We start from the raw sequence: 12,631 nt of genomic DNA, 5'->3' as shown, positions 1-12,631 counted from the left end.
GAAGAAGAAGAAGAAGAAGAAGAAGAAGAAGAAGAAGAAGAAGAAGATGCTTTTCCAGCTCAGTATCCAAGTGGGTTCCCTAGATAGTGGAACAGGGACTGTCTCTGACATGAATTCAGTGCTGGCTCTTTGGCCACCCTCCCTGAGGGGTGAGCAGCTTTTCCAGGTCACAGAGGAGGACATTGCAGCCAGTCCTGATGAAACCTGATAAATTAGGGTCAGATGGAAGGGGAGGAGGACCTCCCCTATCAGTGGACTTGGAGAGGGACATGGGAGGACATGAGGAAAAGAAGGTGAGATTGGGAGGGGTTGAAGGAGGGGGCTACAGCTGGGATACAAAGTGAATAAAATGTAATTAATATAAAATTTAAGTTAAAAAAGATGCCCTTCTGAAAAGGAATTGAAGATGCCTGATATACCTTGGCTTAGTGTTGATGAAGGGCTTCTAAGATTCAAGAAAATTGCAATGCTAGAGTGAGTGTGCTATAAAATCTAATCCTCTATGATGGGAAGGCTACATTACATGCCCCTCACTAATTCTGTAAGACTCAGTATGGTGGGAGAGACACCAACACATTTGACAAGGTTTATTTTCACCCATTACCTTGTGCCGTACAGTAGGGTCAGAGATGCTGCTTTTTGGTTGACTAAATAAAAGACAATGGGTTCAATTGTGTCCTGCAGTAATAGTGCCAAGGTGGCAACATTGGATCATCAAAGGCAAAGTGATTTTAGGTAGCATAATGCATAGTAGAGGCAAAGAAACTTTTATGGTGAAATGACTCACATGAACCTTTGGTACTGGCTAACCACGCATAGTATTTCCAGACATGACACAGTAAGAAACCTAATGCATTTTTGTTTGATTTTTACAGCAGAAAAATTCTCAAACAGAAGAGGTTACATTTGATCATGGCAAAAGGTAATCTCAGTCATGAACCAATTTCCTGACTTAAGCCAGTTTATAGACACAGAACCCCTTGAATGGAGTGAAGGTGAGATCCCTCTGTGAAAGAGCTTTTCTAAAATACCCAAGATTTTACCATTATCCATTCTTTCCTCCTTCTCTGTTCCTTGACAAAGGTTGTAGTGCACGTGGGGGCGGGTGGTGGCACAGACAGAGGAAACAATTCCTGTTATCAATTCCTGAATTGGTGTTGATACCAGAAAACTACAAGAAATACTGTAGCTCTCCAGTTAAAGTAGGAGCTTATGGAGGTCAGATAATTAATTGAAGTTGTGCCTGATGGCTGACTCACAGTAGGTCCAGTGGGTCCCCAAATTAGTGAGTGGTTATTTCCCTAGTACAAGACTGTATAATTTGGTTTAGATATATTTAGAAGCTGGTAGAATTCCGACATTGGTTCCATGGGCTATTGTGGTTGGGAAGGATAATTGGAAACCTTTAGAGTTGCCTCTCCCAGGGAAAATAGTATATCAAAACCAGTATCACATCCATGCAGAAATTAGTGTCACCATTAAGGAATTCAAAGAAGCAGGGGCAGTGGTGCCCACCACATCTCCCATTAACTGTCTTTTCTGGTCAGTGCAGAAGACAGAGGGATTGTTAAGAAAGACAGTTGACTATCAAAAAGTTAATCAAGTAGTAATTCTGATTGCAGAAGCTGTACCAGATGTGTGTCCTTCCTTAGCTGATTAATGCATCTTTGGGTCCATGGTATATGGTTATAGATTGAGCAAATGCATTTCTTTCAGTACCTGTCTATCAGGACAACCAGAAACCTTTTGATTTCAGTTGGCAAGGCCAGACATTTACCTTTACAGTTTTACCTCAGGGATATACATACGTACACACACACACACACACACACACACACACACACACACACACATTCTCTCTCTGTCTCTCTGTTATAGCCAGTGCATTAGCTGCATGGTCAGGGACTTGGAAAGACCATGATTAGAAAATGGTGAGAAAGACATCTGGGGAAGACGTGTGGATACGTCTCTCCAAATAGGCAGGGGATGTGAATATACTCTGTGTCCCATATCAATTTCAGCTGAGAAGAAGTTCAGTAATCAATACAGGAAGACCCACTCAGTGGAAAGTCAGCTCTTTCCACCGCATGGAACAAAGTGGCTGTGGTGGCAGTAATCAGGGTTGTACATGGGCTAAGCAACATGAGCTTCTATTCAACAATCCTGAACTGGCTACAGCTGCTGCTGGGTGCCATATCTGCCAACAGCAGAGACCAGCACTGAGCCCCAGATATGGAACAATTTCCTAGTGTGACCAGCTGGTGACCTGGTGGCAGGTTGACTACATTGGATCACTTCCTCCATGGAAAGGACAATGCTTCATTCTTACAGGAGGAGATACCATTTTCAGATTTGTTTTTCTCTCATGTAATGTTTCTGCCAAAACCACCACCTGCTGACTTAGAGAATGTCTTATTTTACATCATGGTATTCCACAAAGTAGGGCTTCTAAGGAACTCACTTCAAACCAGAGAAGTGAGACAGTGGGCCTATGATCATTGAAACCACTGATCTTCCCATGTTCCCCACCATCCTGAAGCAGCTGGTCTGGTCACAAAATGGAATGGCTTATTTTTTTAATTCACTTTACATCCTTGTTTTACCCCATCTCTACTCTCTTCCCAGTCCCTCCCTCCATCCTTTCTATTTTCCTCATCAACTCGCTTCAGGACTGAGCCTGTCTTCTTCATCCTGTCGCCTGGTAAGGCAGTCCCACCAAAGGGGAGTGATCAAAATATTGGCAAGTGAGTCCCTGTCCAATGCAGTTCTCACTTCCCTCACTCGAGGTCCCATGTGAATCCTAAGTTGTCCATCTGCTACCTTTCTGTAGGAAACCCTGGTTAGTTGGCTCTCTTGGTCTTCTTGTAGAGCTCCTGCTGCCTCCAGGTCCTTTTCTCTTTCCTCTCACTTTTCCACAGGACTCACTACACGTCACCCAATGTTTGGCTGTGGATCTCAGCATCTTTTTAAAGGCACTTCTGGGTAGAGCCTTCCAGAGGCAACTCTGTCCGGCTCCTGTCTGTAAGCTTAGCAGAGTATCATTCATAGTGTGAGGGGCTGGCCCTCTCCCAAAACGTGGGTCTTTGGTTGGGCCAGGCATTCGTTGGACATTCCTTCAATCTCTGCTCTACCTGCTCTATCTTTATCCCTGCACATCTTGTAGGCAGGGTAAATTTGGGGACAAAGTGTTCATGGGTAGGTTGGTGTTCCCTACCTCCTACTGGAAGACTACTCTAGTTAGAGGATGTCCTCTTCCGACTCTATGGTCTCTGCTACTAGGTGTCTCTGCTTGAATCCCCCTCATATCCTCCCAGGGGCCTACCCTGACTTAGATCTCCAGCCCGTCACAGTCATCAGTTTCTCTTTTCTCTACAGGCCGTCTGTCCTCTCACCCTTGCTCTCCCCAAGTTTGGTCTCCACCCTCTTAAGTCTTAGAACCCCTTCTCTTACCTTGTTTCCTCTCTTCAGTAACTACCTCTGTTGATTCTATCTCCCCTTCCAAGTGGTATTTACATATCCTCCTTTGGATCTTCTGTGTTACTTATTTTCTTTGGGTCTGTGCCTTGTAGTATGCTTATCTTTGGTGGAGGGATATTTAGTTTGTTTCCAGATTCTGGCTATTTTGAATAAACCTGCTAGAACATAGTTGAGCAAGTGTCCTTGTTGTATGGTGGAGCACCTTTTGGGTATATACCCAGGAGAGGTATAACTGGGTCTTGAGGTAAACCTATCCCAATTTTCTGAGAAAGCACCGGATTGATTTCAAAAGCGGCTGTGCAAGTTGACACTCCCAATAGCAATAGAGGAGCGTTCCCCGTTCTCCACACTCTGGTCAGCATGTCCTGTCCCTTGAGATTTTTTTCTTGGCCATTCAGATATGTGTGAGATGGAATCTCAGAGTTGTTTTGATTTGCATTTCCCTGATGACTAATGAGGCTCAACATTTCTTAAAGTGCTTCTCAGCCATTTAAGATTCACTCCTCTGTTGAGAACTCTCTGTTTAGTTCTGTACCACAGCTTATTTTATTTTATTATTATTAATTAATTCAATTTACATCTTGGTCATGGGCCCATGCCCCCTCTCCTCTCAGTCCCACTATTCATTCCATATACCTCCTTCCCTATTCCTCAGAATAAGGGAGACCCCATACCCAGACACCCCAGCTCACCAATTTACATGAGGACTGAGTTTGTCTTCCTCTCCTGTGTCATGGTAGGGCAGTTCCATCAGGCAGAAGTGATCAAAAAAACAGGCAACATAGTCCATATCAGAGATATCCCCCACTCCCCTGACTAGTGGGCTCACATAAAGCCTAAGATGTCTATTGGCTACTTATAAGTAAAGGACCTTGGTCCAGACCATGCATTGTCTTTGGTTGGTGTTTCAGACTCCAAAGGCCTCTCTGGGCTCTGGGTGATTGGCTTTGATGGTCTTCTTAGTGAGCTTTGGTCACCTCTATGTCCATTTATCCTTCCCCCCTTCTATCTTTTGGCTGTCAGTCTCAGTATCTAGTTCAAGCCATTGCTGGATGGAGCCTCTAAGGGGACAGCCTCTAAGATTCAGGCTCCTGTCTGCAAACATATCAAAGTATTGTTAATAATGATACAGGCTGGCTTTTTTCCATGGGGTGGGTTTTAGGGTTTGGCCAGGCATTGGTTAGACAATCCCTCAATCTCTGCTCTACCTGTACCATCTTTGTCAGGTCTAGTAGGTAAGGTAAGTCCTGTATTGAGGTTTTTGTGGGTGGGTTGGTGATCTCCTCTGTCCATGAGGAGTCTTGTCTAGATAAAGAGTGTCCTCTTCAGTCTCCATAGCACTTGCTACTAGGAGTCTTAACTGGAGTCCTCCTCATATCCTCCTAGAGGCTTACTCTGATTTAGATCTGCAGCTTCTCACAGAGATGCCCCAACCCATGATTTCTCATTTATTTATTTTATTCACTTTATATCCTTTTATCCTCTTCCCTCCTCCCCTCCCAGTCCCATTATGTCTCCCTCTCCTCTCCTCCTCCCCTTTTCCTCAGAAAAAGAGAGCTCATTTTTCCATCTACCCCAGCCTATCCAGTTGCATCAGGGCTGAAATTGTCCTCTTCCCCTGTAGACTTTCAAAGTAGTCCTGCCAGGCGAAAGTGCTCTAAAAACTAGCAAGTGAGACCATGTAAGATGCAGTCCCCACTTAGTAGAGTACCCAGTTGAAGCTTAGGCTACCCATCTGCTACCTCTTTGAAGGGGGCCTAGGTCCTTTTCATACATGGTCCTTCAGTTTCAGAATACCCCTCTGGGCCCTGGTTAGTTGGCTCTGTGGTTTTTCTTGTGGAGCTCCTGTCACTTCCAGCTCCTTTTCTCTTTCCTTCCACTATTCCTCAAGACTCCCTACACATAGGGCAATGTTTGCTGTGAGTCTCAGCTTGTCTTTTGAGGAGCTGATAGTTACAGCATCTCAGAGGATAATCTGACAGGCTCCTGTCTGCAAACTTAACAGAGTATCATTCATAGTGTCAGGGGTTGGCCCTCTCCCAAAACGTGGGTCTTTGGTTGGGCCAGGCATTGGTTGGGCATTACTGCAATCTCTGCTCTATCTGCTCTGTCTTTATTCCTGCACATCTTGTAGGCAGGGTAAATTTGGGGTCAAAGTTTTTGTGGGTAAGTTAGTGTTTCCTACCCTTTACTGGAAGATTACTCTAGTTAGAGGATGTCCTCTTCAGACTCTATGGTCTCTGCTACTAGGCGTCTCTGCTTGAATCCCCGTCATATCCTCCCAGGAGCCTACACTAGCTTAGATCTCCAGCCCGTCACAGAGATATCCTCACCATCATTTTCTCTTTTCTCTACAGGCCTTCTGTCCTCACCCTTGCTCTTCTCAAGTCTGTTCTCCACCCTCTTAACTATCTGTTCTCCCTCTCCTACCTTTTTCCCACTTTTCAGCCATTCCCTCTGTCTGTTCTATCTCCTGTTCCTAGTGAAATTTATGCATCCTTCCTTGGGTACTACTTGTTACTTATCTTCTTTGGGTCTGTGCTTCGCAGTATGCTTATTTTGTATTATACGGCTAAAATCCACTTAAAAGTTAGTACATGCCATGTGTTTCTTTCTTGGTCTGGGTTATCTCACTTAGGATGATCTTTTCTAGTTGCCTGAAAATTTCATGATTTCTTTGTTTTTAATAGCTCAGTGGTGTAGCTCAATAGTTGTCTAAATGTTGCACAGTTTCTTATCCATTCTTTGGTTGAGGGACATCTAGGTTGTTTCCAGATTCTGGCTATTGTCAATAAAGCTTCTATGAACATAATTGAGCAAGTTTCCTTGTTGTATGGCGGAGTTTCTTTTGGGTATATACTCAGGAAAAATACAACTGAGTCTTGACACAAAGTTATTCCCAATTTGCTAAGAAAACTCTGGATTGATTTCCAAAGTGCTTATACAAATTTACAATCCCACCAGCAATGGAGGAGTGTTCCCCATTCTCCACACCTTCGCCAGCATGTACTGTCACTTGAGATTTTTGATCTTAGCCATTCTGATTGGTGTGAGATGGAATCTCAAGAGTTGTTTACATTTGCATTTCCCTGATAACTAATGAGGTTGAATATTTCTTTTTTTTTTTTTTAGGAATTTTATTTTTTTATTTTTTTTATTTTTATTTTTTTATTAATTACACTTTATTCATTTTGTATCCCCCCATAAGCCCCTCCCTCCTCCCCTGCCGATCCCACCCTCCCTCCCCTTTCTGCATGCATGCCACTCCCCAAGTCCACTGATAGGGGAGGTTCTCCTCTTCTTTCTGATTTTAGTCTATCAGTTCTCATCAAAAGTGGCTGCATTGTCCTCTACTGTGGCATGGTAAGGCTGCTCCCCTCTCAGGGGGAAGTAAGTGATCAACGAGCAGGCCAATCAGATTATGTCAGAGGCAGTCCCTCTTCCCATTACTATGTAACCCACTTGGACACTGAACTGACATGGGCTACACCTGTGCAGAATATTTCTTTAAGTGTTCCTTGGCCATTTAAGATTCCGCTGTTGAAAATTTTCTGTATATTTCTGTGCCCCATTTTTAATTGGTTATTTTTTTCATTGGTGTTTAATTTCTTGAGTTCATTATAGATTTTTTTTATTAGCCCTTTGACAGATGGAAGATTGGTGAAGATCTTTTCCCAATCTGTAGACTGTCATTTTGTTCTATCTACAGTATCCTTTGCTTTACAGAGCTTTTCAGTTTCAAGAGATCCCATTTATTAATTCCTGATCTTAGAGCCTAAGCTTTTGACCCTCTGTTCAGGAATTTGTCTTTTGTACCAATGAGTTTGAAGATCTTCCCCATTTTCTCTTCTAATAAAAGTAGCGTATCTGGTGTTATATTTAGGTATTTGATCCACTTGGATTTGAATTTTGTTCAGGGAGATGAAGGGAATGGTGAAGATGCTTTCCCAGTCTGTAGGCTGTCATTTTGTTCTGATGACAGTGTCCTTGGCTTTACAGAAACTTTTCAGGTTCATGAGGTCCCATTTATTGATTGTTGATATTAGAACCTGTGCTGTTGGTGTTCTGTTCAGGAAGTTGTCTCCTGTGCCAATGACTTTAAGACTCTTCCCCACATTTTCTTCTAACAGGTTTAGTGTGTCTGGTTTTATGTTGAGGTCTTTGATCTTCTTGGACTTTACTTTTGTCAGGGTGATAAGTATGGATCTATTTGCATTTTTCTACATATAGACATCCAGTTAGATCACCACCATTTGCTGAATTGCTGTCTTCTTTCATTATATGGTTTTTGTTCCTTTGTCAAAAACCAAGCAGTAATAGGTATGTTGGTTTATTTCTGGGTCTTGGTTTTGATTCCATTGATCAACCAGTTTATTTCTATGCCAATGCCGTGCAGTTTTTATTACTATTGCTCTGTGGCATGGTTTGAGGTCATGGATGGAGATAAGTTTCAGAAGTTCTTTTATCGTATAGAATGTTTTTGCAATTCTGTATATTTTTCCCCATATGAAGTTTAGAATTGTTCTTTCAATGTCTGTAAAGATATTTTGATAAAAATTGTATTGAAACTGTAGGTTGCTCTTGGTAAGGTATCCATTTTTATTATGTTAATCCTACTGATTCATGAGTATGGGACATCTTTCCATCTACTGATATTTTCTTCAATTTCTTTCTTCAGAGACTTAAGGTTTTTGTCATACAAGTCTTTCACTTGCTTGGTTAGGGTACCACCAAGATACTTTGTATTATTTGTGGCTAATATGAAGAGTGTAGTTTCCCTAATTTCTTTCTCAGCCCATTTGTCCTTTTTATATAGGAGAGCTACAGATTTTTTTTTAAATTAATCTTGTATCCAGCCACTTTGCAGAAGGTGTTTTCAGCTGTAGGAGTTTTCTGGTGGAACTTTTAGAGTCACTTATGTATACTGTCATATCATCTACAAATAGCAATAGTTTAACTTCTTCATTCCCAATTTGTATTCACTTGATCTCCTTCAGTTGCCTTATTGCTCTACTTAGAACATCAAGTAATATATTGAAGCGGTATATAGAGAGTTCAGCCATGTCTTGTGATGACTTTCTCAAAGAACCCACTCTCAGTTTCATTAATTTTTTTGTATTGTTCTCTTTGTTTTCAATTTCTTAATTTCAGCCTTAAATTTGGTTATTTCCTGTCCTCTCTTCCTCTTTGGTGTGCTTGCTGTATTCTGTTCTAGAGCTCCGGTGTGCTGCTAAGTTACTAGTGTGGGATCTCTCCAATTTCTTTAAGTAGGTACTTTGTGCTATGAAATTTCCTCTTAGCAGTGCTTTTATTGTGTCTCATAAGTTTGGGTATGTTGTGCCTTCCTTTCTATTGAATACTAGAACATTTTTAATTTCTTTCTTTATTTCTTCTTTTATGCAGTGGCCATTGAGTAAAGAGTTCAGTTTCCATGATTTGTAGGCTTTTTGTTTTTTCTGTTGATGTTGAATTCCAGCTTTAATTCATGGTGGTTTGATAAGATGCAGGAGGTTATTTCAATCTTCTTATATCTATTGAGGCTTGATTTGTGACCGAATAAATGGCCAGTTTTGGAGAATGTTCTGTGAACTGCTGAAAAGAAAGTATATTCTCTTGTGCTTCAATGAAATGTTCTACAGATATCTATTAGGTCCATTTGATTCACCATGTCTGTTAGTTTATTTTTCCATTTAGTCTCTGTCTTGATCTGTCCATTGGAGAGAGTGGGATGTTGAAGTCTCCCACTATTAATGTGTGGGGTTCGATGTGTGATTTAAGCTTTAGTAATGTTTCTTTTACAAAGAGGGTGCCCTTGAATTTGGGGTGTAGACGGTCAGAATTAAGATGCAGCAGAATGGTTTTGTGCCCATTCTGTTAACCTGTGTCTTTTTATTGGGGAGTTAATGTCATTGATGTTAAGAGATATTAATGCCCAATTGTTGTTACTTCCTATTATTGTGATGTTGATGGTGGTAGAGTGTATGTGTGTGACTCCCCACACTTTTTTGTTTTGTTTTTCTGATGTGAGGTTATTTATTACTTGTTTTTTTCCTATGTGTAATTGGTCTACTTAAGTTGGGGTTTTCCTTCTAGTGTATCTGGATTTGTGGATAGGTACTGTTGAAATTTGGTTTTGGAAAAATATGGCATGCTTCATGAACTTGCATGTCATCCTTGTGCATGGGCCATTCTGATCTTCTCTGTATAGTTCCAATTTTAGTATGTGCTGCCAAAATGAGTACATGGATTGACCTTTTAAAGACACAGTTACAGTGCAAATTATGCGGCAGCAACTTGAATGACTGTGGCTGGTTATTCAGAAGGCAGTAAATGTGTTGAATCAGTGTCTAATAGGTGGTACATTTTCTCCCATAGTCAGTGCCCAAGAGGGTCCAAGCGTTGTATAAGGGAATAATTCCATTCTCTATCACCAGTAGTGGCCCTCTAGGAAAACTTATGCTTTCTGATTCCATGACCATCTACTGTCCTAGATGTTTGGGTTCCCACGGGGAAGTGCTCCTGCCAGGAGCCACACCAAATATTCCATTGTACTGGAAACTCAGATCCCCCCCCCAAGTGATTTTCTTAAGCCAAAAGAAAGGAATAACAGTGTTGGGAGGTGTGGTTGATCCAGATTACCTTGAGGAAATTAAATTGCTTCTCCACAATGGAGATAAAGATTATGTCTGGAGTGAAGGAGATCTTTAAGACATTTCTTTAGGACATGCTACCATGTTCTGCCAAACAGACCAACAACATATAATGATATAAAATCAGTAGCTGCCAATTCCTTAATCAAACAAACAAACAAAAACCACATGGCACGATGGACAAAGAATTTATGCCAATACTCCTTAAATTATTCTGCAAAATAAAAAAAACTTACAAAACATTTTTAAATTCTTTTTATAAAGCCATCACTACCCTGATATCAAAATCACACAAAGACCCAACAAAAATTATAGAACAATATTCCTTTATGTACCTAGAAGAAAATATTCTTTTTTTTTAATGTTTCCTTGTATTTATTGTCTCTTTTCCTAGGTCAGCTCCCACCAGTCAGTCCAGAGGTCTGGTCCTTGTTGGTCTAGGTCCAGGCCATAGCCATGACACATATCAGGTGCCTATGACCCCTAAAGGCATTCTGGGACAGGCAACACACTGCTCCATCATGATCTAGGTGAAATGCCCTGTGGATGGTGGCACACACGTGTAATCCCAGCGCTTGTGAGATGAGAGTGCAGCAAAAGGATCAGGAATTCAAGGCCAGCGTTGGTCATAGAAGTGTGAGGTCGATGAGTGTGGTAGGGCACACCTTTAATCCCACAGAGGCAAGTGGATCTCTGTGAGTTCAGAGATCACAGGTCAGGCTGGTCTACAAAGTGAGTTCCAGGGCAGCCAGAGCTTGATCCACAGAGAAAGCCTGTCTCAAGATACCAAAAAAAATGAAGGGGAAGTTTCTGGTTTCCTTGAAGACTGTTTTGTGATGTGATGTTTTGCTGGAGGTTAGCTTGTGAGAGGGCATGTGATGTTTTGCCGTGACCTTTGCATGACCACAGCTGAGAACATCTGTGGGTGGACCCTGGGGACCGAGATGTTGACTTTTGGATTGGCATCACTGCGCTTGTCTTCATGCTTCCACACTTGACTTCGAAGAGAGGAACATTTCAGAGAACTTCTTGGGGCAATTCCAACTGAGTCTTGGGGCTTTTGCTGACTTCATGTTGCTGCTCGGAGTTGGCCTTTGGACTGGTCTGGTGGCAGCACTTGCCACCAGTATGAGTATGGCAGACTGAGTATGGCAGTCCCCTAAATCATGGAGCCTAATGGCAGGAAGTTGATAAGAGGTCTATAACCCTTTCCTCTACTAATCTCCTAACTAGGTCGGGGAGCTGGAAGGGAGGTAAAGGTGTTTAAGAACCCTAAACAAAATAGGTTTGGTAAAAAAAATCTAAGCCTACAAAGAAGTGAGGTCGCTTTGAGTAGATGACACTCTGCCTCAAAAAACAAAAATCCAGGGCTGGAGAAATGGCATGTAAGAGGCCCTGGTTTAGTTCCCAACATCAAAGTGTTTCATAACTACCAGTAACTTAAGATCCAGGAATGAAATGCCCTTCTGTGACACCTGTGGGCATCAGGCACACATGTGGTGTACACACACACACACATACACACACACACACACACACACACACACACATGCACTCATATGCACAACATAAAATACATAAATCTAAACTATGCCACTCATGTCAGGGGACAGAGTCCCTCAGGCCAGGGCTAACCCCTTCTATACAGCCATCTGGAACCATGAGGCAGTCAGGGTTAAGGAGACTCTTTCTTTGTTATAAATATATTATATACATCCAAAACATGACATTAAAATATTACTCCGTTACAGAAAGATATTAAGGCTTTCTATTATTTACATTGACAAGCAAGCACCTTAAAAAAAAAAAAACTAAATAAAAAAGCCTTATTCTCCCTTCCTCTGACACACTGGCCAGAAGGGACACAGTGTCCCCTCCCCAAATGACCAAGCTCTTCAACAAGAGCTGTGCTCTATGAAGACATCTTCATACTGAAGACCTCAGATGTGGCTGGATGTGTGCACAAAAGTGGGGGAAGGGAAAAGGAGTATCCAAGTGTGGACAGGCTATTCTGGCCTCTCCCTGCCAGCTGCCCTTTGCCCCTTGCCTGGCTCTGCCTCCCTTGGGTGGCGGCCGGGATGGTCCACTCACCTAGGCCTCTGGGGTCGGTTTGCAGGGCTGAGGGAGAATCATGATACAGGGACATTGAAGTGTTCTGGGGCTCCCTGGGTCACTGAGGACAGACCAAGTGAGTCGGTGAGCCCTGTGGTGTCCAGGGAGCAGGCGTGCAGGGCAGGGCAAGTGCACAGGCTGGGGCTGGCCAGCAGGACTGGGCGCCCCCTCTGCAGTCAGGCTTGGCCTCAGAGCAGTTCAGTGGCCAGAACGGCCCAAGGAAAGAAAAAGAAAAGAGGAAATAAAAACTCGGTGGCTCAAGTATTCTGTGTCACTGCGGATGGGCTACGGCCCAGCCCAGGGGACTTCTCGTCATTGGAGGGGGTCTCAGGGATTTGGCAGATGGCTTCGGTTCAGGCTGGGGAAGGCTGGCGACCAGGAGGCGAGACACA

General features: G+C 42.6%; 1 non-coding gene across 1 annotated transcript; it reads right to left on the bottom strand.

Moving 5' to 3' along the window:
* Positions 1 to 9,614: 9,614 nt before the first annotated feature.
* On the bottom strand, positions 9,615 to 9,719 carry LOC129677996 (U6 spliceosomal RNA). The gene has a single exon (XR_008720302.1). It is a non-coding gene; the product is annotated as a U6 spliceosomal RNA (small nuclear RNA).
* Between the last annotated feature and the right edge of the window lie 2,912 nt (positions 9,720 to 12,631).

Source organism: Psammomys obesus, unplaced genomic scaffold (assembly GCF_907164565.1).
Source record: "Psammomys obesus unplaced genomic scaffold, mPsaObe1.curated_primary_1811, whole genome shotgun sequence".
NCBI classification, from domain to species: Eukaryota; Metazoa; Chordata; class Mammalia; order Rodentia; family Muridae; genus Psammomys; species Psammomys obesus.
This window is presented reverse-complemented; position numbering and strand designations above follow the sequence as displayed.